Source organism: Balaenoptera borealis (assembly GCF_965194805.1).
Source record: "Balaenoptera borealis genome assembly, chromosome: X".
Lineage (NCBI taxonomy): Eukaryota > Metazoa > Chordata > Mammalia > Artiodactyla > Balaenopteridae > Balaenoptera > Balaenoptera borealis.
The window spans coordinates 48,178,426-48,190,736 of record NC_138881.1 but is presented as its reverse complement, the minus strand read 5'-3'; the positions used below and the strand labels follow the sequence as shown (position 1 = coordinate 48,190,736).

General features: G+C 40.1%; 1 protein-coding gene and 1 pseudogene across 6 annotated transcripts in view; one reads left to right on the top strand and one right to left on the bottom strand.

Annotated features, from left to right (window-relative positions):
* KLF8 (KLF transcription factor 8) overlaps positions 1-12,311 on the bottom strand; it is a 336,861-nt gene that overhangs the window by 221,845 nt on the left and 102,705 nt on the right. The gene's annotated exons all lie outside the window — the stretch shown is intronic.
* On the top strand, positions 4,469-11,769 carry LOC309620399 (TIR domain-containing adapter molecule 2 pseudogene; annotated as a pseudogene). The gene has a single exon. The product of its transcript is annotated as a TIR domain-containing adapter molecule 2 pseudogene (transcript).

Below are 12,311 nucleotides of genomic sequence, written 5' to 3'. Positions count from 1 at the left end.
GATCTTTTTATTGTAATTGATATCTAGTCTCATAGCGTTGTGGTCAGCAAAGATACTTGATACATTTTGAATTTTCTTAAATTTACCAAGGCTTGATTTGTGACCCAAGATATGATCTATCCTGGAGAATATTCCATGAGCACTTGAGCAAAATGTGTATTCTGTTGTTTTTGGGTGGAATGTCCTATAAATATCAATTAAGTCCATCATGTTTAATGTATCATTTAAAGCTTTTGTTTCCTTAGTTATTTTCATTTTGGATGATATGATCATTAGTGAAAGTGGGGTGTTAACGTCCCCTACTATGATTGTGTTACTGTCGATTTCCCCTTTTATGGCTGTTAGTATTTGCCTTATGTATTGAGGTGCTCCTATGTTGGGTGCATAAATATTTACAATTGTTATATCTTCTTCTTGAATCGATCCCTTGATCATTATATAGTGTTCTTCTTTGTCTCATGTAATAGTCTTTATTTTAAAGTCTATTTTGTCTGATATGAGAATTGCTACTCCAGCTTTTTTTTTGATGTCCGTTTGCATTGAATATGTTTTTCCATCCCCTCACTTTCAGTCTGTATGTGTCTCCATGTCTGAAGTGGGTCTCTTATAGACCGCATATATATGGGTCTTATTTTTGTATCCATTCAACCAGTCTGTGTCTTTTGGTGGGAGCATTTAATCAATTTACATTTAAGTTAATTATTGATATGTATGTTTCTATTCCCATTTTCTTAAATGTTTTGGGTTTGTTATTGTAGGTGTTTTCCTTCTCTTCTGTTTCTTGCCTAGAGAAGTTCCTTTAGCATTTGTTGTAAAGCTGGTTTGGTGGTGCTGAACTCTCTCATCTTTTGCTTGTCTGTATAAGTTTTAATTTCTCAGTCAAGTCTGAATGAAATCCTTGCTGGTTAGAGTAATCTTGGTTGTAGGTTTTTCTCCTTCATCACTTTAAATATGTCCTGCCACTCCCTTCTGGCTTGCAGAGTTTCTGCTGAAAGATCAGCTGTTAACCTTATGGGGATTCCCTTGTGTGTTATTTGTTGTTTTTCCGTTGCTGCTTTTAATATGTTTACTTTATATTTAATTTTTGATAGTTTGATTAATATGTGTCTTGGCGTGTTTCTCCTTGGATTTATCCTGTATGGGACTCTCTGTGCTTCCAGGACTTGATTAACTATTTCCTTTCCCATATTAGGGAAGTTTTCAACTATAATCTCTTCAAATATTTTCTCAGTCCCTTTCTTTTTCTCTTCTTCTTCTGGGACCCCTATAATTCGAATGTTGGTTTGTTTAATATTGTCCCAGAGGTCCCTGAGACTGTCCTCAGTTCTTTTCATTCTTTTTTCTTTATTCTGCTCTGCAGTAGTTATTTCCACTATTTTATTTTCCAGGTCACTTATCCATTCTTCTGCCTCAGTAATTCTGCTATTGATCCCTTCTAGAGTATTTTTAATTTCATTTATTGTGTTTTTCATCGTTGCTTGGTTCCTCTTTAGTTCTTCTAGGTCCTTGTTAAATGTTTCTTGCATTTTGTCTATTCTATTTCCAAGATTTTTGATCATCTTTACTATCATTATTCTGAATTCTTTTTCAGGTAGACTGCCTACTTCCTCTTCATTTGTTAGGTCTGGTGTGTTTTTACCTTGCTCCTTCATCTGCTGTGTGATTTTCTGTCTTCTCATTTTGCTTATGTTACTGTGTTTGGGGTCTCCTTTTTGCAGGCTGCAGGTTCGTAGTTCCTGTTGTTTTTGGTATCCGTCCTCAGTGGCTAAGGTTGGTTCAGTGGGTTGTGTAGGCTTCCTTGTTGAGGGGACTAGTGCCTGTGTTCTGGTGGATGAGGCTGGATCTTGTCTTTCTGGTGAGCAAGTCGGCATCTGGTGGTGTGTTTTGGGGTGTCTGTGGCCTTATTATGATTTTAGGCAGCCTCTCTGCTAATGGATGGGGCTGTGTTCCTGTCTTGCTAGTTGTTTGGCATAGGGTGTCCATCACTGTAGCCTGCTGGTCGTTGAGTGAAGCTGGGTCTTGGTGTTGAGATGGAGATCTCTGGGAGATTTTCGCCATTTGGTATTACGTGGAGCTGGTAGGTCTCTTGTGGACTAGTGTCCTGAAGTTGGCTCTCTGACCTCAGAGGCACAACCCTGATGACTGGCTCGAGCACCAAGAGCCTTTCATCCACATGGCTCAGAATAAAAGGGAGAAAAAATAGATAGAAAGAAAGAAAGAGGATTAAAAAAAATAAAATAAAGTAAAATAAAATAAAATAAAGTTATTAAAATAAAAAATAATTAAGATAAAAAATTTTTAAAAGAAAAAAACCAAAAACAGACAGACAGAACCCTAAGGCAAATGGTGAAAGCAAAGCTATACAGACAAAATCTCACACAGAAGCATACACATACACACTCCCAGAAAGAGGAAAAGGGGAAACAATAATATATCTTGCTCCCAAAGTCCACCTCCTCAATTTGGGATGATTTGTTGTTTATTCATGTATTCCACAGATGCAGGTACATCAAGTTGTTTGAGGAGCTTTAATCCGCTGCTTCTGAGGCTGCTGGGAGAAATTTCCCTTTCTCTTCTTTGTTCGCACAGCTCCCGGGTTTCAGCTTTGGATTTGGACCCGCCTCTGCATGTAGGTCGCCTGAGGGCGTCTGTTCTTCGCTCACACAGGACGGGGTTAAAGGAGCAGCTGCTTCGGTGGCTCTGGCTCACTCATGCGGGGGGGAGGGAAGGGTACGGTTGCGGGGCCAGCATGTCATTGCAGCAGCCTGAGGAGCGCAGTGCGTTCTCCCGCAGAAGTTGTCCCTAGATCCCAGGACCCTGGCAGTGGTGGGCTGCACAGGCTCCCGGGAGGGGCAGTGTGGATAGTGACCTGTGCTTGCTCACAGGCTTCTTGGTGGCGGCAGCAGCAGCCTTAGCGTTTCATACCCGTCTCTGGTGTCCGCGCTGATAGCCATGGCTCGCCCCCGTCTCTGGAGCTCGTTTGGGTGGCGCTCTGAATCCCCTCTCCTCGTGCACCAGGAAACAAAGAGGCACGAAAAAATCTCTTGCCTGTTCGGCAGCTCCAGACCTTTTCCCGGACTCCCTCTCAGCTAGCTGTGGTGAGCTAACCCCTTCAGGCTGTGTTCCCACCGCCAATCCCAGTCCTCTCCCTGGGATCCGACCTCCGAAGCCCTATCCTCAGCTCCCAGCCCCTGCCTACCCCAGCGGGTGAGCAGACAATCCTCTCGGGCTGGTGAGTGCTGGTCGGCACTCACCGATGCAGGAGTGGGAATCTCTCTGCTTTCCCCTCCGCACCCCTGTTGCTGCGCTCTCCTCCATGGCTCTGAAGCTTCCCCCATCCGCCACCCATAGTCTCCGCCCACGAAGGGGCTTCCTAGTGTGTGGAGCAACATACCATCTTAATTCTCTTGTTTGTTTTATTATATTTTGAATATACAATAATAGCCAAAAATTTTCTCTTTCTCATATTTTGTGTTATAATTTTCCTACAAAATAATGTTTATACATTGTATGCCCATCAACACAGCTATGGACATCTCATTCTCTATATTTTACTTTTAAGCTTTTCTGGTTAACCTATTGTTCACTCCAACTCGTACCTATTGCCTCAGGCAGTCATAATGTTAAATAGTTGTTTCTGATTGTTTTTGACAAATGTCCCAGGGGAATTGGTTATTGACACTGAGGCAGCTCTTAATCAGGTCAGTAAAAGACAGCCTTGTATATGGGTTCTTCCTATAAACTGCCAGACAGGTCAAATAATAATTTTCCAAGAATGGGATTTTGAAAAAGGTACAACCCTACTCTGCCCCCTCCAGTGACTGCCTTGTTGCTGGCTTTCCCTGTGATCACACACTGTTAGTTTTCAAGGCTACTGCAGAACTGGGAGTGGGCATGGGAATAGGGCAAGTTAAAATGCTACAAAGCTTACTGAGATACAAAGGTTTTTAATAAATGCTCAGTGGAGTTCTACAAGGTTTTGGTTAATTTCCAGAGCTTTGAAAACATTGATTATGACCATTTTTGCCAGTATTCTCATTGCTTTTATAGATGAGAGGTATTCTGGTAGTCTTTGCTCCACCATTCTCACTGATGTCACAGCAGATTATTAATTTCAGATATTTTATGTAAGGTTTTTGTTGTTGTTTCTTGGTTTTAATAATTTTGGTCAAATATGGTTAACACCTGCCTTGAATATTTTGCCAAGCTGCATTATTTTATTCTATGCTCCTTTGTGTAAATCACTGGGACCTCAATTACACAATTCTCATGTCCTGAATGAGGCTATGAAATGTTTCTGAAGAACGTCTTTGACCTGCACACAGCTATTCTTTTGGCAAAGCTCAATTCCAAGATTAGGTTATCATATATTCAGTTACATACATGGCTTTGGATGCCAGGTTTTCATTAGAAGATATCAACCTACATACTACTCATTTGCATATTCAGTCATATTTCTGAAATATATATATATATAACAAGCCATCTATCATCTACCTGAATGTTCTAGAAGCACACTCTGGAACAAAATATCTGTAGTGTGATACTGCATCCACACACTAAAACCTGCTCTTTTTTTGCTATCTTGGAACCATTCTCCACTCCATTGCCCAAATCAGAAACACAGTAGTCACCTTTTACTTCCTCTTCTCCCACAACAAATCAATAACCAAATCTTGATTATGCCACATCACCTTGTTTATATCTTTAGAATCTGCCTACCTCTCTTCAGCCCAGTGCCTACTACCTTACTTCAGGCTCTACATCTTTCACTCAGAATATCACAAAAGCCTCCAAACTGTCTTCCTGCCACTAGTCTCTCCTTTCTTCCAGGAATATTCCATACTACTGTAGCATGATGTTTCTAAACACTAAAATCCTTAGCATGCCCTATACTGTCCCTCACAATTTTTCTGACCTCAGAGCTCTTGCCTTCTCTAAACAAAGGTGCTGTCCTAAACAGCGCCCCTAGCTGATTACATGCTGATTTCTATTTTGTTCAAATGTTACATTGGAGGCAAAAGAACCAACACATTTAGTGCATGTAGAATTCTAGAAATGACAGAGTACATGGAAACATTTTCTCCTCCTCCGACACACTTCTAAACTCCTCTCTAAGAAGAATGAACACTTATATGACTAGTCAAATTTCAAAATATATCAGATCATGGTTGTGGTAAGTTCTCTGTTCTCTTACTGATCAAGCTTATCTGTGTGGTCATCTGTCACATTGCAGCCAACAATCAGGTAAGTCCCTGAGATGTAGGTTTTGGTTTAGGTAGAGGAAAGAGGCCCCATAGGCCTCTGGACTTAACCATAAGCTCCAGCCTGACCTACCACAGTACTCTGAATAGAATTCTGGATAACAAGTATCTACTTTGCTTCTCACTACCATTGTTTCTTGTGTGTATCTTCCTCAGGAACTTTGTGGAGAGGAGAGCTATGGTCTAAGGTAGGAATTAGAGATTCCTTGGTCTTCTGAGCCCAACGTCATTAAATTCTACTGTTATTTCTAAAAATGTACATTCATAGAAAAAAAATCAGCCTCGGGACTTTATTGTCTCAAATAAGCCTCATAGTTAACTTTATGTGCCGGCATCTGCTTTTGACACTTTCATTTTTATTGAAGTATAGTTGATTTATAATATTAGTTTCAGGTGTACAACATAGTGTTTCAATATTTTTATAGATTATACTCCATTTAGAGTTATTACAAAATAATGGTTATATTTCCCTGTACTGTACAATATATCCTTGTTCCTTATTTATTTTAAACATAGTAGTTTGTGTCTCCTAATCCCATACCCCTATCTCACCATTCTTCCCTTTCCCTCTCCCCACTGCTAACCAATAGTATGTTCTTTAGATCTGTGAGTCTGTTTGTTTTGTTAGATACATTTGTTTGTTTTATTTTTTAGATTCCACATATAAGTAATAACATAGAGAATCTTTCTTTTTCTGCCTTATTTCAGCAAGCATAATACACTCTAGATCCATCTGCATTTTTGCAATGGACAGAATTTCATTCTGTTTTATGGCTGAGTAATGTTTCATTATATATATATATATGTATATATATATATATTTATATATACACATATATATATATATATACATATATATATATATCATCTTCTTTATCCATTAGTCTGTTGATGGACACTTAGGTTGCTTCCATATCTTGGCTATTGTAAATACTGCTGCTATGAACATTGGAGTGCACGTATCTTTTCAAATTAGTGTTTTTGTTTTCTTCTGATATATACCCAGCAGTGGAATAGCTGGATCATATAGTAGTTCTATTTTTAGTTTTTGATGATAGCCATTCTGACCGGTGTGAGGTAATATCTCATTGTTGTTTTGATTTGCATTTCTCTAATAATTAGTGATGTTGAGCATCTTTTCATGTACCTGCATAGAGCAAGTGTTAATACATAAGCTGAATATTAATGAAGATAATTCAATAACCCTTAAAACAGACAGCAAGGAGCAACTTGCTGCAGAAAAAAAGTGCGTTTTATACCTAGGCATTCTCAGTCCTTTCTCAAAGAAACATTTTAAAACAGCAACAATGGTTTTAGAAAGATCCATTGTCCATGAGAAATAGGCTAACAAGTACCTCAACAATAAACAATAATCTTGGGGACTGATTTCATATCAAATGGCTGACAAGATTTGGTCATATTTCTGTAATCCAGTACTGATTTTTCAATTGTAGTCATGAGATTAACTATAATATACAAATGGCTACTATATTTTTTTTTAAGATGATGATGAGTTATTTCCTTTCTCATTCTGGAAGTAATACAGAATTCAATTGCTTTCAGACCCTAAAATTGAGATTGAACAAGAAGCTTGTTCAACTACCTTTCTCAGAAATATGTGGAAAGGAGAATGTTAGCTACTTTTCCGAGATGGTTTATGGAGAGACTAAATGAACTCCACAATTAGTGTCAGCTTCATAGTTATAGGACAATCCTAGTTAGATACAGATGCCCACAACTTATAAGTTTTACCATGAGATACACACATAAACACATACATCCTTCACTCTCTCTTTCTCTCTGTTACTCTGTCCCTGTCTCTGTATCTCTCTGTCTCTGTCTTTCTCATCCTCTTTCTCTCTCTCTCGGGTTCATCTTAAAACACACATACACACATAGTATAACCATATGTAATTGCTGATATTTAACCATTTTTGACCTGAAAAATGACAATTTCGTATGGTTACACTGAATATAAGTATATATAAAATATTACATAATAAATAAGTATATATTACACAATATATATTTATATGTATGTGCATATATATTTTCCCCCAAAGAGTTAAGCAATACCAGCTTCCATGAACATCAAACCACCAAACTTTGCCCACAGATCATAATTCAGCAGTTATCACTAGCTGCATTCTCCTTTTCACGCAACACACACACATTCATACACAACAACAGGGGAAATTCAAAAGCCTTCACTATCATTTCCACTTAGAACTATGTCAAAGGTAGTTTCCTTTTTTCCCCCCCTCTGAGAAGCATATTATTATTGATAGCTAATAATATGGAAATTAAAATTAATAAGACTGGTGGGGCCACCCCCGCACATGGCACCACGACCTGGGTCCCACCAGGCCCTCAGAGCCGTGGGCCAGCGAGGCCAGCCTCCAAGGGTTAAGTGGCAGCGAGTCTCCAAAGTGAGGGGACTCAGCGGTCCCCAGACTTTCGCGCAGGGACGGTAGGCATGGGTACGGGATTTGCAGTGCACCATGGACTACACACCTCTCCCTCTGGATGTCTGGTAGAAGTCACACAGCACTCCGTAGTAGAGGAAGACAAAAAAATCACGGGGCCACACCACCGCCCGCCTTCCAGGTGTCCCGCCTGAGTGCTTTTGTAGCACCTGTTATCCAGAATGGAGTACCAGTGCAATGAGTCCTAATTGTCTACTTATTCTGGCTTCACATCCCTAAAACCCAGCAGGTCTTGTCTTGGTGCAGGAATGAAAATAAATGCCGGGAAATAAATAAAGCTTTCTTCTGGTTTTGATATTTATAATGGGTATGGGGAAGCTCAAAACAGATCCCTGCTCTCTTTCTCTCTCTTAGGGTAAATGCCACAGTGTGGATACAAATCAAAGACATTATGAGTCAGATTCCAAGAAATCTGAAGAAATCTCCCTGTGTGATGATGCTGAGCATAGCAATACAACAGAGATACAAACAGTAGAGCAGGAGGGAGCTGAGGGAGTGGAAGATATGCCTGAAGTGGAAGCAGAAGAAGAGGCGTTCCCTCAAATTTGTGATATTGCTGAAGATGACAGAGCCACAGCTCTCAGAGTCCAGAATCTGCTGCAAAGTGACTTTGCCATCAAACCTGGAATAATTTTGCTGAGATGCCATGTGGCAAACAGCATTTACAGAATTTAGATGATGCTGTAAAAGGGTCTGCCTGGTCAATCTCATTATTGACTGAAAACTTTTAAAGAGATACCTGGTGTAAGTAAGTCCCAGTTCTATATGTCCCTAATGAACTCCATTGACAGACAGCACAAACACAACTCTGTATTTGTTGTATATCTGTGTATCCCCATGTGGCCCCTGAACAACCCCCTGCCCTGAGAAAGGACTCTCTTTGCTCTGTGAACCATCAATGCCCTAGAGAAAGAAAGTTATGGCTTTCCTACACAAGTAGAAAGAAATTTTCAGGACTCTGTGTATAAGATACAACAAACTATATGGAAAGAGACAAGAAATATGGTACAAAGGCAATTTATTGCCTGAGATGAAACACACAACACACAGCTGGCTCTTGTTTGTAAACAAATGATATCTCTCACTTGAGAGAGCAAATTTCTAGGAAAAAAGTTTAAACAAAAGAAAACCTTACTCTACAGAAACCTATGGAGCACAAGAAAGATAAATTTCTCTAGGACAATCTATAGAATTATGATACTTTTTGATTTTTTGATAAAATTGAGATTGTCAGAGCTTCAAGGACTTTCCTCTTATAGTTTTCTTAGTTCATGAATATGACAGATGATATTTTAAATTCATATTCTTTGTACTGAACCTTGAATGAAAGATTATAGGATAGACATTTTTAAAATATGATAACACTTTCCTTTTGTTCTCAAAGGACACACAGAAGAAAATGGCCCTGAGAGATCTGACCACCCTCCCTCTTGAGGAGCCTCTCCTGTATATTGTAATAAAGCATCCCCGGTATTGTCACCCAGAAATATGGATAGTCAGAATAGAACATTTAGAATGGGGGTGCTGATAAATATGAAACCAAAAGTAGATGTGAAAATGGTAGGGCTTTTAAAAAGAATCCAATCAAATGTGTTTTCCCTTCTGCTTGAATTTGCATGTTTGGAAGCAATTCCTACCACTGATTAGGAGTGCATTTGATAGTGTTGTGGTTAAGGACTCCATGAGTGCTGTTGAGATGTCCCCTGGAGCCTGAAGATCTCCATGCCAGTCATCAACTGTAACTAGGGCTTTATTTGAAGAGCTTCTGAAAGGTGTATGTGTCCTGGGCCTTTAAAATCTCTAAGTATTAATTTAAATTCTCCTTTAAAATCAATAACCTCTTTTATGGCAGCCTTTAAAATTTCTTCTCACACAAAACACTCTATCCAGGAAATATTTCTCAGCTAGGTGATCAGAGTAGACTGACTGTGTGTGTGCGTGTGTGTGTGTGTGTGTTTATTTTTAGATTTGGGATAGAAGTAGGAGATGTGTTTTATTGCCACCTCTTCTAGTGCCCCACACTCATAGCAAGCCAGAGGGGCCTCAAATAGACTGACTCCTTTCCCTCACAGCCATTCTGCCCCAGCTGAGAATGAGGGAGAACCATCATGTACAGAGCAGGGACAGGATGATATATTAAGCATGTCATGTTGTAATGAAAGCACCTGATGGGCGATCAGGAGACCTTGTTCTAGTCCAATTGCTGCCACTGAGGATTAATGTGACCATGGGCAAGCAATTTACTCTCCTTTACTGTGAAATAAAAAGGATTGGATTGATGGATCTCTAAAGGCCTTTGTCTTCTTCCAGAGTGTGAACAACTAGGAACCAGAAAATGGAACAAGGAAAAAACAGAATTTTATAATGTGATATATACTAAAATAGATGCAGGAAGGTATATGCCTACAATGAAAGGATATTCTTATATGTTTACAACATAATTGATTTCTAATGCTGTCCATTATACTTTTATAGTCACAGAAAAGAATTACAATACATGCTTACTCAGATTTTTTTTAAATACATTTTTATAGGGACCCTTGAGCAAAGACATTCTGCCTGATTTTTCTTTTTCCTTATCCGCATTTCCCCATATCCCCTACTAACACTGGAGTCTTCTCACATCTTTCTGTAGTATACCTCTTCATAGTCATGAACCAACATGTTTCCTGAGGAACTTCTCCCATAATCCTGCAAGTAAGTCAAACCTCCTCCTCTACTACTACTTATCAAAGATGAGATTCTTCTCATTGTATGGTGACTTAAAGTTTCTTTCTCTCATAGTAGTTTACTACTCACTTTTCTTTTTCAATTCGAATGATAAGTATTCATTTTTTTTGCCACACTGCTTCCTATATCTCCAATTACATGTACAAATAAAACATTAACCACTCACCCTCACTGCCTGCCAAAGTTGGATGGTGTTTTTTAAATAAGTGTTTTTATTCTTTACTTTTGACTAAACTTGATAATTTCTAATGCTAATGAAGATTGTGGAAAAGTTTTTGTGAAAAGATTTATCAATCTATACTTCCCCATAGAGCACCAGGCACAATGTCTCATTCAATTTGGAGTTAAATATATGTTTATGTTTATAATTTTAAGTGCTGAATAACTATATATGTTGAAATTAACAGTTGTAAGTAGGGATTATCAAAATAGCTAAACTGAGAATGAAAAGAGGTAAAGGTGTGGCCTTAGGGATGTGTGTGTGTGTGTGTGTGTGTGTGTGTGGTGTGACTGTGTGTGTATGCATGTACACATGTATAGATTCAGATTTACACATACACAGGGAAATTGTGTGAAAATTTGCCACATGCTGGAGAGCATCCGTTTTGAGTACCTGTGGACCTTACTGCCCACCCTGCAGCTTCACAGAAGAATCAGACAAAATTCCCATTGCCACATGACCTACACCATAAGGTAAACTTATCAGCTAACCTAACAAGAGGTCCCCAAAAGTATGATGCCTCAAAGGTGTCATTAAAAACCCAAGTTGTGGGGGAGCTTCAAGATGGCGGAAGAGTAAGATGCGGAGATCACCTTCCTCCCCACAAATACATCAGAAATACGTCTACATGTGGAAAAACTCCCACAGAACACACTGAACGCTGGCAGAAGACTTCAGAGCTCCCAAAAGTCAATAAACTCTCCACGTACCTGGGGAGGGGAAAAGAAAAAAGAAAAAACAGAGACAAAAGAATAGAGATGGGACCCGCTCCAGTGAGAAGGAGCTGTGAAGGAGGAAAGGTTTCCACACACTAGGAAGCCCTTTCACGGGTGGAGACTGCGGGTGGCAGAGGGGGAAAGCTTCAGGGCCATGGAGGAGAGCGCAGCAACAGGGGTGCGGAGGGCAAAGCGGAGAGATTCACGCACAGAGGATAGGTGCAGACCAGCACTCACCAGCCCGAGGCTGTCTCATCACCCGCCGGGACAGGTGGGGGCTGGGAGCTGAGGCTCGGGCTTCGAGGCCGGATCCTAGGGAGAGGACTGGGGTTGGCTGCGTGAACACAGCCTGAAAGGGCTAGTGCACCACAGCTGGCCCGGAGGGCGTCCGGGGAAAAGTCTGGAGCTGCCAAAGAGACAAGAGACTTTTTCTTGCCTCTTTGTTTCCTGGTGCGCAGGAGAGGGGATTAAGAGTGCCACTTAAAAGAGCTCCAGAGACTGGCGCGAGCCGTGGCTATCAGCGCGGACCCCAGAGAGGGGCATGAAATGCTAAGGCTGCTGCTGCAGCCACCAAGAAGCCTGTGTGCAAGCACAGATCACTATCCACACCTCCCAGGGTATATGCCCAGTAGTGGGATTGCTGGGTCGTATGGTACTTCTATTTTTAGTTTTTTAAGGAACCTCCATACTGTTCTCCATAGTGGCTGTATCAATTTACATTCCCACCAACAGTGCAAGAGTGTTCCCTTTCCTCCACACTCTCTCCAGCATTTATTGTTTCTAGATTTTTTCATGATGGCCATTCTGACAGGTGTGAGATGATATCTCATTGTAGTTTTGATTTGCATTTCTCTAATGATTAATGACGTTGAGCATTCTTTCATGTGTTTGTTGG